This window comes from Lepidochelys olivacea (assembly GCF_965140295.1).
Source record: "Lepidochelys olivacea isolate rLepOli2 genome assembly, chromosome: 6".
Lineage (NCBI taxonomy): Eukaryota > Metazoa > Chordata > Testudines > Cheloniidae > Lepidochelys > Lepidochelys olivacea.
The window spans coordinates 4,253,704-4,265,966 of NC_140416.1; the positions used below are offsets into that span (position 1 = coordinate 4,253,704).

A 12,263-nucleotide genomic window follows, 5' to 3' on the forward strand; every position below is an offset into this window, starting at 1 on the left:
ATCTAGCCGCTGCTCACTGGAGCAGACTGCAGTCTGTAATGGCCACTCATCATTGGCAAGGGGGTAAGATCTGCTGCCTTTGCCTATCCCCAGGCTGCCCCTCTGCCTCCCCAGTACCTTTCTTAGGCCTTAGCCTGGGGATTTACCAGGCTGCTGCTCCCCAGCTCCCTTTGCCCTTTCCCAGCACTGCTCCACTTCAGGTACATTGCTCCCAGGCAGCTAGCCCTTCTCCCTCCAGGGCTAGAGTGATACTCCTCTCACTTCTGGCCCCAAGCCCTCTTATAAGGGCCAGCTGGACCCTGACTGAGCTGGCCACAGCTGTGGCTGCTTCCCGAATCAGCCTAGCCCAGCCACAGCCCTCTCTAGGGATGCTTTTAACCCGTTTTACTGGAGTGGGGCAGTTGCCCCACTACAAGGCCTAAAAGCAAACTATTCCACTGCATAGGAAAGATAGGAAGTATAGCCAGAGACCATGCTGGCTTAACCAGGAGATCCTCAATGATCTAAAAATCAAAAAATTGTTGTACGTAAAGTGGAAACTAGGTCAAATTACGACAAAGGATGAACATAAACAACACAAGTATGTAGGGACAAAACGAGAAAGGCCAAGGAACAAAACAGATCATAGCTAGAGACATAAAGGGTGACAAGAAAACATTCTACAAATACGTTAGAAGCAAGAGGAAGATCAAGGACAGGGTAGGCCCATTACTCAATGAAGAGGGAAAAAAACAATAACAGAAAATGTGGAAATGGCAGAGGTGCTTAATGACTTCTTTGTTTCAGTGTTCAAGAAGAGGGTTAGTGGTAATTGGACATCTAGCATACTGAATGCCAGTGAAAATGAGGTGGGATCTGAGGATAAAATAGGAAAAGAACAAGTAAAAAATTATTTAGACCAATTAGATGTCTTCAGGTCACCAGGGCCTGATGAAATGCATCCTAGAAGACTCAAGAAGCTGACTGAGGAGACATCTGAGCCATTAGTGATTATCTTTGAAAAGTCATGGAAAATGGGAGAGATTCCAGAAGACTGGAAATGGGCATCTATAAAAAGGAAAATAAGGACAACCTGGGGAAATACAGACCAGTCAGCTTAACTTCTGTACCTGGAAAGATAATGGAGCAAATAATTAAGCTCTAAATTTGCAAACATCTGGAAGATAATCAGGTGATAAGTAATAGTCAGCATGGATTTGTCAAGAACAAATCGTGTCAAACCAACCTGATAGCTTTCTTTGACAGGGTAACAAGCCTTGTGGATGGGGAGAAGCAGTAGATGTGGTATATGTTGACGGTAGTAAGGCTTTTGATGCAGTCTCACCTGACCTTCTCATAAACAAACTAGGGAAAGACAACTTAGATGGAGCTACTATAAGATGCGTGCAAAACTGGTGGAAAACCATTCCCAGAGAGTAGCTATCAATGGCTAACTTCCTGTCAGGGTGGTTAAGCACTGAAATAAATTGCCTGAGGGGTTCTGGAATCTCCATCAATGGAGATTTTTAAGAGTAGGTTAGACAAACACCTGTCAGGGATGATCTAGATGATGCTTAGTCATGCCATGAGTGCAGGGGACTGGATTAGATCAGTGGTTCTCAGCTGGGGGTCAGTGAGCCCTTTCAAGGGGGCCGCGGAGCCCCACGGCTGAAACCTGGAGCCCCAGTGCTGAAGCCTGCCCCCCCCTTCCCCCTAAGCCAGGAGCGGTGCGGGTCTGAAGCCAGTGGGCCCCCTGCTGTAGTTAGGAGCGGCGCGGGGCTGAAGCCCGTGGTGCCCTCCCCATCCCCCCCAAGCCGGGAGTGGCACAGCCAGAAGCTAGGTGGGGCTGAAGCCGGCAGGGTCCCCACATCCCCTCCTAGCTAGGAGCAACGCGGTGCTCGAGCCGGCAAGCCTACCCTCCCCCACAAGCCAGGAGCAGCGGGGAGGATGAAGCCGGGAGTCCCAGTGCCTTGCCCCTGAAGCTGGGCATTGCACTGGAAGCCCCCCTGCCTGCATACAGCCCATAGCTACCCCCTGCCTGCACCCTGAGCTACCCCCTGCCCATACACAGTCCTTAGCTATCCCCTCCCTGCACCCTGAGCTACTCCCCTCATTTCACACAGCCCCTAACTAACCCCCTGCCTGCACCCTGAGCTGTTTTCAAACCTTTTGAACTGAGTCCCCACTTTGAGATATATTTTTGGTTGCATCGCCCCAGAGCACAGACAAGCTGGGTGCCCTCCTGAGTGAGTCAGGGGGTGGAGATGGCACATCCTCCCTGGACCCTGCTCTGTGGAGATGGGATGAACCATGCCAGGCATTCCTCCCCCCGCCCCCCCAAAAAATAGAAGTAAAACTATGCCTATGCCCAAGTGTGTCCCCTTGGCCTGGAGCCCACGCTTCCCCCCTGCCGGGCCCTATTGTTTTTATAGGATGTTGAATGGGGTCTCAGCAAGAAAAAGGTTGAGAACCCCTGGATTTGATGATCTCTCAAGGTCCCTTCCAGTCCTATGATTCTATGTGGAAAGGAACAACTGAAACCGGGTGACATGGGCAAATCCACTGAGCAGCTGGGCTGACAGATAGAGTACGGCAACTGCGTGGCATGTGGCAATGAAGAGAAGAGATTCCTCCGTGGGACAGTAGACGGAGCCACTGCCCAATCCAGCTACACTCACAGCCCCACTGTCGAGAAGAGACTCAGAGAGGGAGTGTCATGGTTTGGGGTCACTGCAGAGAGTTTGGGCCATCAGTGTTGTTACTGGGGATTTCTAACGCTACATATTTCAGTCTGTTTGTGTGTGTGTGTGTGTGTATAGTTATCTAATTTCCCTTGTAACTGTGGAAACTCCAGTCTTTGGGTTGGGGTTTAACTGCTTCACCTGAGGGTTGCTCTGTTGACTCCAGAGCTGGCCCTGCCTATCCCACCACAGCGGTTACTAACTTGTGCCCCATTGGGTCTCCACCCCATCCCCCCCAGTGAGAGCTCAGGGCTCCGTGAAATTTTCTCACTGTTTAAGTGAGAAAACAAAGCCCGTTTTTCATGAGGTCAGTCATTCTTATCAGCATCAGGCCTCTCAGAAGGGCTAATTTAAATGTTAAGGGTTCCTGCATCACTTGGGATCTTGGGTTTGTTCTTTGGAAGTATCACATCTCCTGAAATGTTTGCTGACCTCACCCACTATCCTTCCTCTCAGGGCTAAATAAAACAAAAAGTTCAAAGGCAACATTTCAAAATAAATAAGCCAGCACAAAAAAGTCCGTTCCCAAGTTTATTTTGTTTAACTGTAAATGGTTTTCTGTTGCTTCTTATGCGTGATTACATTAAAACAAGAATACTAATTTCTTAATGCACAATAGGGAGAGTAAATGACAGTCATGCTCTAAATATAGCAGTTTAATTGTCTTCAACGGATTCTAATTGTCTTCAACTAAGCTATTGCTGGAAATGGCCAGGTCCTGCTGCAGCTCTTTGCAAAAGCTGTCTAAAAAGGCAGAAACTGTGTTATTGTTTTTATTTATGGAGTTTTTCAGAATTCCCTTGATTTTATTTATTATTCTGGATAGAATCCCTTTCTCCAAATCTCTCAAACTTGCCTTCCCTTCATAGTGGTCTATCAGACATCTCTGTATCCAGGATTTGACAAACTCTTCATAGTTACTTATCTATTTCACATAGTTGTCAAAGTTCATCTCTTCCAGCAGCTTCTTTAGCAAAAAGAACTGAAAGAAGCTTTGGCTGGCGTATTCAAGGGCCTGTTCACTGCTGAGAAAATTGTCAACTATTTCTAGTCCGAGCCTTTTGTTGACATAACCCACCAGGGCAGGTTTGAGACACTGATCGCAGAAATTCCTCACCCTTGTTTGGCTTTCCTTCTTTTCCAACTAGAGATCAGTAAATATGGAGAAATAATGAGGTTTCAGCTTCTCCAGATGTTGCTGAGGATCATTTTCTTTGATAAAATCTTCATGCATCTTCTGAAATGCCAAGCTGCTTCCCCCAAAACGTGACGCTTCAGGTCAACTTCAAACAAAGGAGAAGTGTGAAGTTGCTCAATCTCCTCCTCTTTTAACCTCTCATTAACCATATGCAGCAGTTCTCCACAATAGGTTTCATCATAGTCTGTTTTGGATTTAACTTTTTCTTCAATGTATTTCTTGCATTCAGTCATTAAAGATAGAGCAAACTCTTCAGTTTTACAGTAACATTCCTGTGAGAAGTATTCTGCAACTGCTCTGGTCCATTTTAAGTTTAAGTATTCCTTCTTCATTGTGAAAGACTTCATTCTATAATCCAGCAGGCTTTTTGCATGTTGTAGTATCTGTCTGACAGCACCCGCTCTGTGCTTCAGATCCTTTCTCAGCTGGAGATCCATATCTTGAACAACTTGACCTTTCTGTAAAGTACAGAGCGTTAACTCTGACAAGGTTTCTCGCCACATCGTTTCAAATTCTTTTTTCAGTTTCTCATGGTCTAATTTATCTTCTCTGTTTCGGTATTCAGCCAAGAGTCTGCCAACTTCCCCTTCAATTTTCTGCTTGTACCCAGACTGGATATTGTCTATCTTGTGCTGTCCTCTTCGTATTCGAATTCCTTCCTTACAGTTACTGGTTGAAGAATTTTCAAGTTCTCTTTTGAGGCTATTTGCGCTCCTTTTGAAATCTTCTCTGTACTTTTCTATCAGGTTCAAATTTGGAGCTTCACTTTTAAAATACTGTTCTAAGTTATTCAAGAGCTTCTGTTCTCCCTGCTCTAGCTTCCCTTGTGCTTCCATTTTTAAGCTGTGAAAGAGATCACCCTCTAGTGTCTCTGGCAGCTGATTCTGGATAAAAGTTTCTTTTTCAGATATCCAGAGATACATCTCCTTGCGGAAACCCCATTCCCATTCAGAATACTTCATAGACAGCTGGTGATAGGCTTCAGCTACAAGGCTATTTCTAAAGCTAAAGATGAAGTTCTCATGTTTCACTGACTTCCACAGGCTCTTCAACCATACAATAAAATCAGGAATATCCTTTCCAGCTCTTTTCCGTGAACGGTTCTCTATGAATTCAAACAGGTATTTCTTTAGCTCACACACACTCTCACTGTATCCAGTGTTTACGGGAGCCATGGGAGGGACTCCATGCCGCAAGTCAGGCATGTACCAATTGTGTTTTTCTGGGTCATACTCCATAATATCAGAAAATGCCATTTCCCTGCTTTGCTTTTCCATCCTTGCTGCAGCTTTGGTCATTTCATTCAGCTGCTCCAGGAGGTGTTTCCTGTCCCTCATGTTTTGATCATGAGCAGACACATCACTGACATTCTGGTGCACAAACTGGCAGTTTGGCTGTTGTCCTATTTCCTTCATTCTGAGAAATGCATGGACCACAAATTGCAGAACATCCTTCATTTCTGTGGCATTCTCCATGGTCATGTTAACGATGGTGATGTCACTCAGTCCAATCACCAGGGTGGCCAGCTCATTGTCATGTTGATAACTGTCTTCCAGTGCTGTTAGTTCAGGGGCCTTCAGACCTTCAGTGTCTATCACCAGGATGAAATCACAGCCAAGCAGCTCCTGAACAGCTTCTGTAACTTTAATGAGTGTCATGAACGCTCCTCGCGTACATCGATCGCTACATTGATCAACTGCAGGCAGAACATGGTGTTGAGAAGAGTGGATTTCCCAGTACTCTGCACTCCCAGCACTGTTATAACCACCATTCTGGATCTACCCCCTAGTCTGATAGGGAGATGAGTTAGAACATCTACTACCCAGCTCATGGGGATGTTGGAGGCATCTCCATCGATCAGCTCCACAGGAAACCCTTCCAGCATCAGGTCAGCTGCTGTGCATGGGAGATGGGAGAATTGTCTTTGGCTTTCTTCCATTTTCCCTTCTTTAACCATTGAGCATTCAGCGTCATAGAACTGTCCCAACTCACGCATGAAATGCTCCACCCCCAAGGAACTATCAGATATTAATTTATCTAATTCCTCCAGCTGTTTTCGGTCCACTCCTGGAGTTTCACATTTCTCTTTATAGTCTGCCCACATTTCAGAAAGATTCCCCCTAGCAATATTATCCAGGCTAAATTTCATCCATTTCAGAAAGTAATGTTTCTCCACTGGATTCAACTGTACTATTCCATTGATAAACTTAGTCAAACCATTAGTACGGTCACACTGATTCTGCTGTCTACGTATCTCTAACCATTTCTGTTTCAGTGCAGATTTATAGTCTTCAATGGCCACGTCCCCTTGCCTTTTCATTTGGCACATCTCTTTTTCCAATTGAGCCAAGTTTTTCCATGGGTCTCCTTGCAGGCTCAGCATTCCCCTTTTGTATTTCGCCCCATCTCTTATTTCTGCAGTGATTTCTTCAGTATATTTCCTCGCACACTGACATGCCTGACACTCCTCATCCACCTGGATTCCTAGGTCACGTGCCGTCACAGCCATGGCTTCCAAACTCACTGTCTTCGGAGATGAATTCACTATGGTTCCTATGGTGGACTTCACCTTTTTCCACAAATCCTGCATTATTCATGGTACTATCTTTCACCAGTACTAGTGATTTGCTCAGTTTCAACACTGAGGACAGCTTATTAAGAAATCCCAGAGTTTCTTTGGGTTTCTTATTCTTGCAGTTGAGGATGAAGTAATATTTAGAGCTGGATTTTTTCAGAGATGATAACAGCTCGTATTCTCTCTCACCGATGCTCTCGGTAACTATGAACACTGCGGAGGAGACCGCTGTTAAAAAGCTAAACTGTAGCCAGTGGGACTCAATGTCTCCGTGCAGATTTGTAACTGCAATGGGTTCTGGGAAAAGATCAGAAATTTCCGTCCCCCCAGGGAAATACCAGGAAATCTCAACCAGCCCATCTGCGATTTTCTGAAGGAAGTTCCCAGACTCCATGTCCCAATGGATAAAGAAATCGTGGTGCTGCTGGGAGGGGCTGAGAACCTCATTGAGGAGTTGGGACTTGGAGAAGCTGCAGCTCCCCATCCACAGAAAAGAAATCATTGGCATTTCTGTGAGCACCAGGCTCTCCTCTCTGAACCCTCTGCTCTGTGCCAGGGAGTGCGGCCTCCACTTCCTCACAATGTCCCTGATGACCCACAGTAGTAGGGTGCCCTTGGGGGTGTTGAGGGTGGGTAGCAGCAGAGGGAGGGCAAATGGCACATGGACATTTTGGACAGGATCTCCTGCTGTAGGAAACTGAGCAAAGCAGAACAGCACAAAGAACATCAAGAGATTGCAGAGAAACTTTCATCTCAGTGTCACTAAAACAGAAAGTGCCATCAGTATGCAGTTTCTCCTCATAATCATCCATTTCTTCTGCAGGAGCCTTGTGCCCAATGCTTGTATTTCTGGCCGTCCCATTCAGAGCCATGACCTTCCTCAGGAAATGCCATGGTAAATCACCTAATGCCTCTGGAATCCTGTTCTTGATGCTTTCTGGGCAGATCTCCAAAACATCCCTCAGCCTGATCTTGATGCTTCTGTGCTTCTCCAGGTTTAATCTGGACAGAACATCTTGAAATACTTTACTTCTTTCTGCAGAAGGAAGTTAAAACAAACCAAAATTTCAGAGCAGAAAATGGTGACTTTCTATACAGTTTACTCATTCCATAGACAGCCTGATGTTTGTAATTTAAAGAAAAGCAGTACCCAGTAAGTAACAGATGACTTATACATCCTGGGTTCAATTCTTCTCTTACTTATATTTAATACTTATATATTACTTATAACAAAAATGAAGCCAATGGGATTACTTCCATGCAAATAAAACATAGTTCTGGCCCACTTTGAACTCCACTAGGTTGGTTTGCATTGTTTGATCCCAATCCTTATCCTCAGCGCAGTGCAGAGTCCACTTGAAAATGGCTTAAGTGGCCAACTGAGAATTTCCTAGAAAATCTTCCAGTATAACCAGCTCTATGACATCCCAGCTCACAGCTACTGGAGGAGGGGGCATAGACTCAGGACCCTGTCTCTGTGGTGATCCCAGAAGCTGGAATGATCCCTTGGCTGCTCTAAGCTGCTGCTCAGGATCAGACTGGTGCCTGGCAGTCTGAGGATCAGGTGGCTGTGATGGTAGCCTACACCCGTCACCCTGAGCTGTGCTGGGCATCAATGGCTCATCCGGAGGATCTGACCCTTTATTTCCCTTTCAGCAGTCAGTGCAGATTACACCTTCTGGGAAGACTTATTTTTGATTTTCTTCATATCTTCCTCCATCTCTTTGCTGGGACATGTCTTTTACAGGTGTAGCTAACAGCACTGTGGCTTTGCTTACTTCCCAGCGACCAAATCAGTCCCTTCACTCACGCTACTTCCTCTCTCCTTTTGGGGAGCTGTGAGTACTGTCATTACTTACAAAGCAAATTTACCCACATTGCAACATGGGGAGCTAATGCTAAGACACCTCCAGGCCAGTCCTGGTATGGTAATGTCTCCAGTGCAGTGTTAGGGTATTTGGACCTGATAAACAATTAACCCATTTATTATGTGTTATAGAGACATTATTAAGGTCACAAGAGCAAACTATTCCACTGCACAGGAAAGATAGGAAGAATGGCAAGAGACCACCCTGGCTTAACCAGGAGATCTTCCATGATCTAAAAATAAAAAAAAGAGTCCTACAAAAAGTTGAAACTAGGTCAGATTACAAAGGATGAATACAAACAAACAACGCAAGAATGAAGGGGCAAAATTAGAAAGGACAAGGCACAAAAGGAAATCAAACAAGCTAGGGACATAAAGGGTAACAAGAAAACATTCTACAAATACATTAGAAGCAAGAGGAAGACCAAGGACAGAGTAGGCCCATTACTCAAAGAAGACAAAAAAGCAATAACAGAAAATGTGGAAATGGCAGACGTGCTTAATGACTTCTTTGTTTCGGTTTTCACCAAGAAGGTTGGTGGCGATTGGACGCCTAACATAGTGAACACCAGTGAAAATGGGGTAGGTTCAAAACAGGAAAGAGTAAGTTGAAAATTACTTAGACAAGTGAGATGTCTTCAAGTCACTTGAGCCCAATGAAGTGCATCCTAGAATACACAAGGAGCTGACTGAGGAGATATCTGAGCCATTAGCTATTATCTTTGAAAAGTCATGGAAGACGGGTGATATTCCAGAAGACTGGAAAAGGGCACATATGGTGCCTAACTATAAAAAGGGAAATAAGGACAACCCAGGGAATTACAGACCAGTCAGCTTAACTTCTGGACCCGGAAAGATAATGGAGCAAATAATGAAGGAATCAATTTGCAAACATCTAGAAGATAATAAGGCAATATGTAATAGTCAGCATGGATTTGTCAAGAACAAATCATATCAAACCGACTCGATAGTTTTCTTTGACAGGGTGACGGCCGTGTGGATGGGGGGAAGCAGTAGATGTGGTATATCGAGACTTTAGTAAGGCATCTGATATAGTCTCAAATGACCTTCTCATTAAAAAACTAGGAAAATACAACCAAGATGGAGCTATTATAAGGTAGGTGCATAAAACTGGTTGGATAACCATTCCCAGAGTAGTTCTCAATGGCTCACAGTCATGCTGGAAGGGCACAACGAGTGGGCTTCTGCAAGGATCAGTTCTGGGTCTAGTTCTGTTCAATATAGTCATCAATGATTTAGATAATGGCATAGAGAGTACATTTATACAATTTGCAGACGATACCAAGGTGGGAGGAGTTGCAAGTGCTTTGGAGGATAGGATTATAATTGAAAAAGAGCTGGACAAACTGGAGAAATGGTCTGAGGTAACTAGGACAAAATTCAATAAGAACAAATGCAAAATATTCCACTTAGGAAGGAACAATCAGTTGGACATGTACAAAATGGAAAATGACTGCCTGGGAAGGATTACTGCAAAAAAGGGATCTAGAGGTCAGAGTGGACCACAAGCTAAATATGAGTTAACAGTGTAAGACTGTTGCAAAAAAACCAAATATCATTCTGGGATGTATTAGCAGCAGTGTTGTAAGCAAGACATGCAAAGTAATTCTTCTGCTCCAGTCCACGTTGATTATGCCTCAGCTGGAGTATTGTGTCCAGTTCTGGGTGCCACATTTCAGTAAAGATGTGGACAAACTGGAAAAAGTCCAGAGAAGAGCAACAAAAATGATTCAAGATCTAGAAAGCATGACCTATGAGGGAAGATTGAAAAACTTGGGTTTGTTTAGTCTGGAAAAGAGAAGACTGAGAAGGGACATGATAACCGTTTTCAAGTACCTAAAAGGTTGTTATAAGAAGGAGGAAGAAACATTATTTTCCTATCGTCTGATGATTGGACAAGAAGCAATTGGCTTAAATTGCAGCAAGGGAAGTTTTGATAGGAATTTTTTCCTAATGCCCGAACTGTCAGGGTGGTTAAGCACTGGAATAAATTGCCTAGGGAGGTTGTGGAATCTCCGTCATTGGAGATTTTTAAGAGCAGGTTAGACAAACACCTGCTAGATGGTGCTTGGTCCTGCCATGAGGGCAGGGGACTGGACTTGATGACCTCTCAAGGTCCCTTCCAGTCCTATGATTCTATAATGAAGCACCAGCTCTGCTTTAGTTTAGGTTGAGAAGCCCTTTCTACTTAAATGTTATTTCTTCTTAGTGCTGTAAGATCTCTATGCTTACTTGGACTATCTTGAAATTTGTTGTCTCATGGGGGAACAGGATAGGGTTAGTGACCCAAATTTCAGGGTCATTTGAGCAAGGAGTTCCCCAGACACAGCTCGTCAAAAACACAGCATTTTGCAAAATCAGCAGTCTTACAATGGAGGGGATTGTGCACCACAGAGCTCAGCATCCCCTACTTGATCTCAGTCACTCAGCATTTATTTCAGCCAGTGTGTGGCACTGACTGCCCGTTTGAGGAAGCAATACTGAAAACATCTATTAAAGGAAACCTTTGGCTTTCTAGAACACTGCGTGCAAACACTCATAAGCCAAAGAGATTGAAACGTGCATGTGCTGTGAGCCTAGGCAAGAGTCTTTCCAGACAGTCCACTCTCACAGTAGCTGGATGGCTCAAGTACATTTGAGCCCTACTCTACTCCACAGTATTAACAACCTTCCTCAGAATACCATCCTTGCCGCCATGGATGTCACTTTCCTATACACCAATATCCCTCACAATGACAGGATAGCTGCCTGCCCCAAATATTTAAAAGACAGTGGACAACCATCAATTATCCATCCCAAACACATAGCCAAACTCATCCAGTTCATCCTCGCCTGTCATAGATTTACCTTCAGCAATAAACATTTTGTCCAAAGCATGAGGACAGCCAGGGGTACTAGGATGGCTCCCCAATATGCTAACCTCTTCATGGGTCATCCTGAAGAAGAATTTCTGGAGAAGTGCATCATGAAACCAGTGATATACCTGAGAAATTTTCATCCTATGGGAAGACAGCTTAAACTCCCTCAGACTTCCACCACAACTTCAACAACCACCACCCATCCATTAAACTCTCTCTGGAGCTTTCCCACACTAGCATCAACTTCTGGACACCACAATCAGCTTCATCAATGGAACCCTACAGACAACCATATACAAGAAAGCCATGGATCACCACACCTACCTTCATAGATCTAGTAACCACCCCAACCATACCAAGAAATATGTTATTGACAGCCAGGCACTCAGATACCACAGAATGTGCTCTGAGGAGAAAGTAAGTGATATATACCTTAATGAAGGGATAGCCTATTTTTGTCAAGGTCCAAATTTCTTGGTCAAGGTATAGTCAAGGTCCAGACTCCAAGAAAAAAATGTTTAAAAACCCATAATGATAATAAACAAATAAAAACATTGTGGGGTCCATTCAAAAGCATCTCGCATTCCAGATTTGGCCCATGGTCCGCCTATTGACTATCCCTAGCTTAACACACTTGTTGTTGATATTGTGAAGGCCAAAACTATAACAGTGGTCAAAAAAGACCTAGGTAAATTGATGGAAGATAGGTCCATCAATGGCTATTAGCCAGGATGGGCAGGGATGGTGTCCCTAGCCTCTCTTTGCCAGAAGTTGGGAATGGGTGACAGGGGATGGATCACTTGATGATTACCTTTTTTATTCATTCCTTCTGAAGCACCTGACATTGGCCTCTGTCAGAAGACAGAATACTGAGCTAGATGGACTTTGGTCTGACCCAGTACGGCCACCCAGTATGGTCACTTAAAACCACCTTCACCAAACAAGGACACTTCATCAGAGAAGTAGATTGCATCATGCAACAGGCCACACAAATACCCCAGGAGAACCTGCTTCAATACAGAAA

The 12,263-nt window shown here is 44.4% G+C and overlaps 1 pseudogene across 1 annotated transcript; it reads right to left on the minus strand.

The window, feature by feature from the left end:
* Window positions 1–3,899: 3,899 nt before the first annotated feature.
* On the minus strand, window positions 3,900–11,244 carry LOC311522639 (up-regulator of cell proliferation pseudogene; annotated as a pseudogene). Its single transcript has 2 exons — window positions 11,229–11,244; window positions 3,900–7,529 (listed from the first exon to the last, which is right to left on the minus strand). The product of its transcript is annotated as an up-regulator of cell proliferation pseudogene (transcript).
* Between the last annotated feature and the right edge of the window lie 1,019 nt (window positions 11,245–12,263).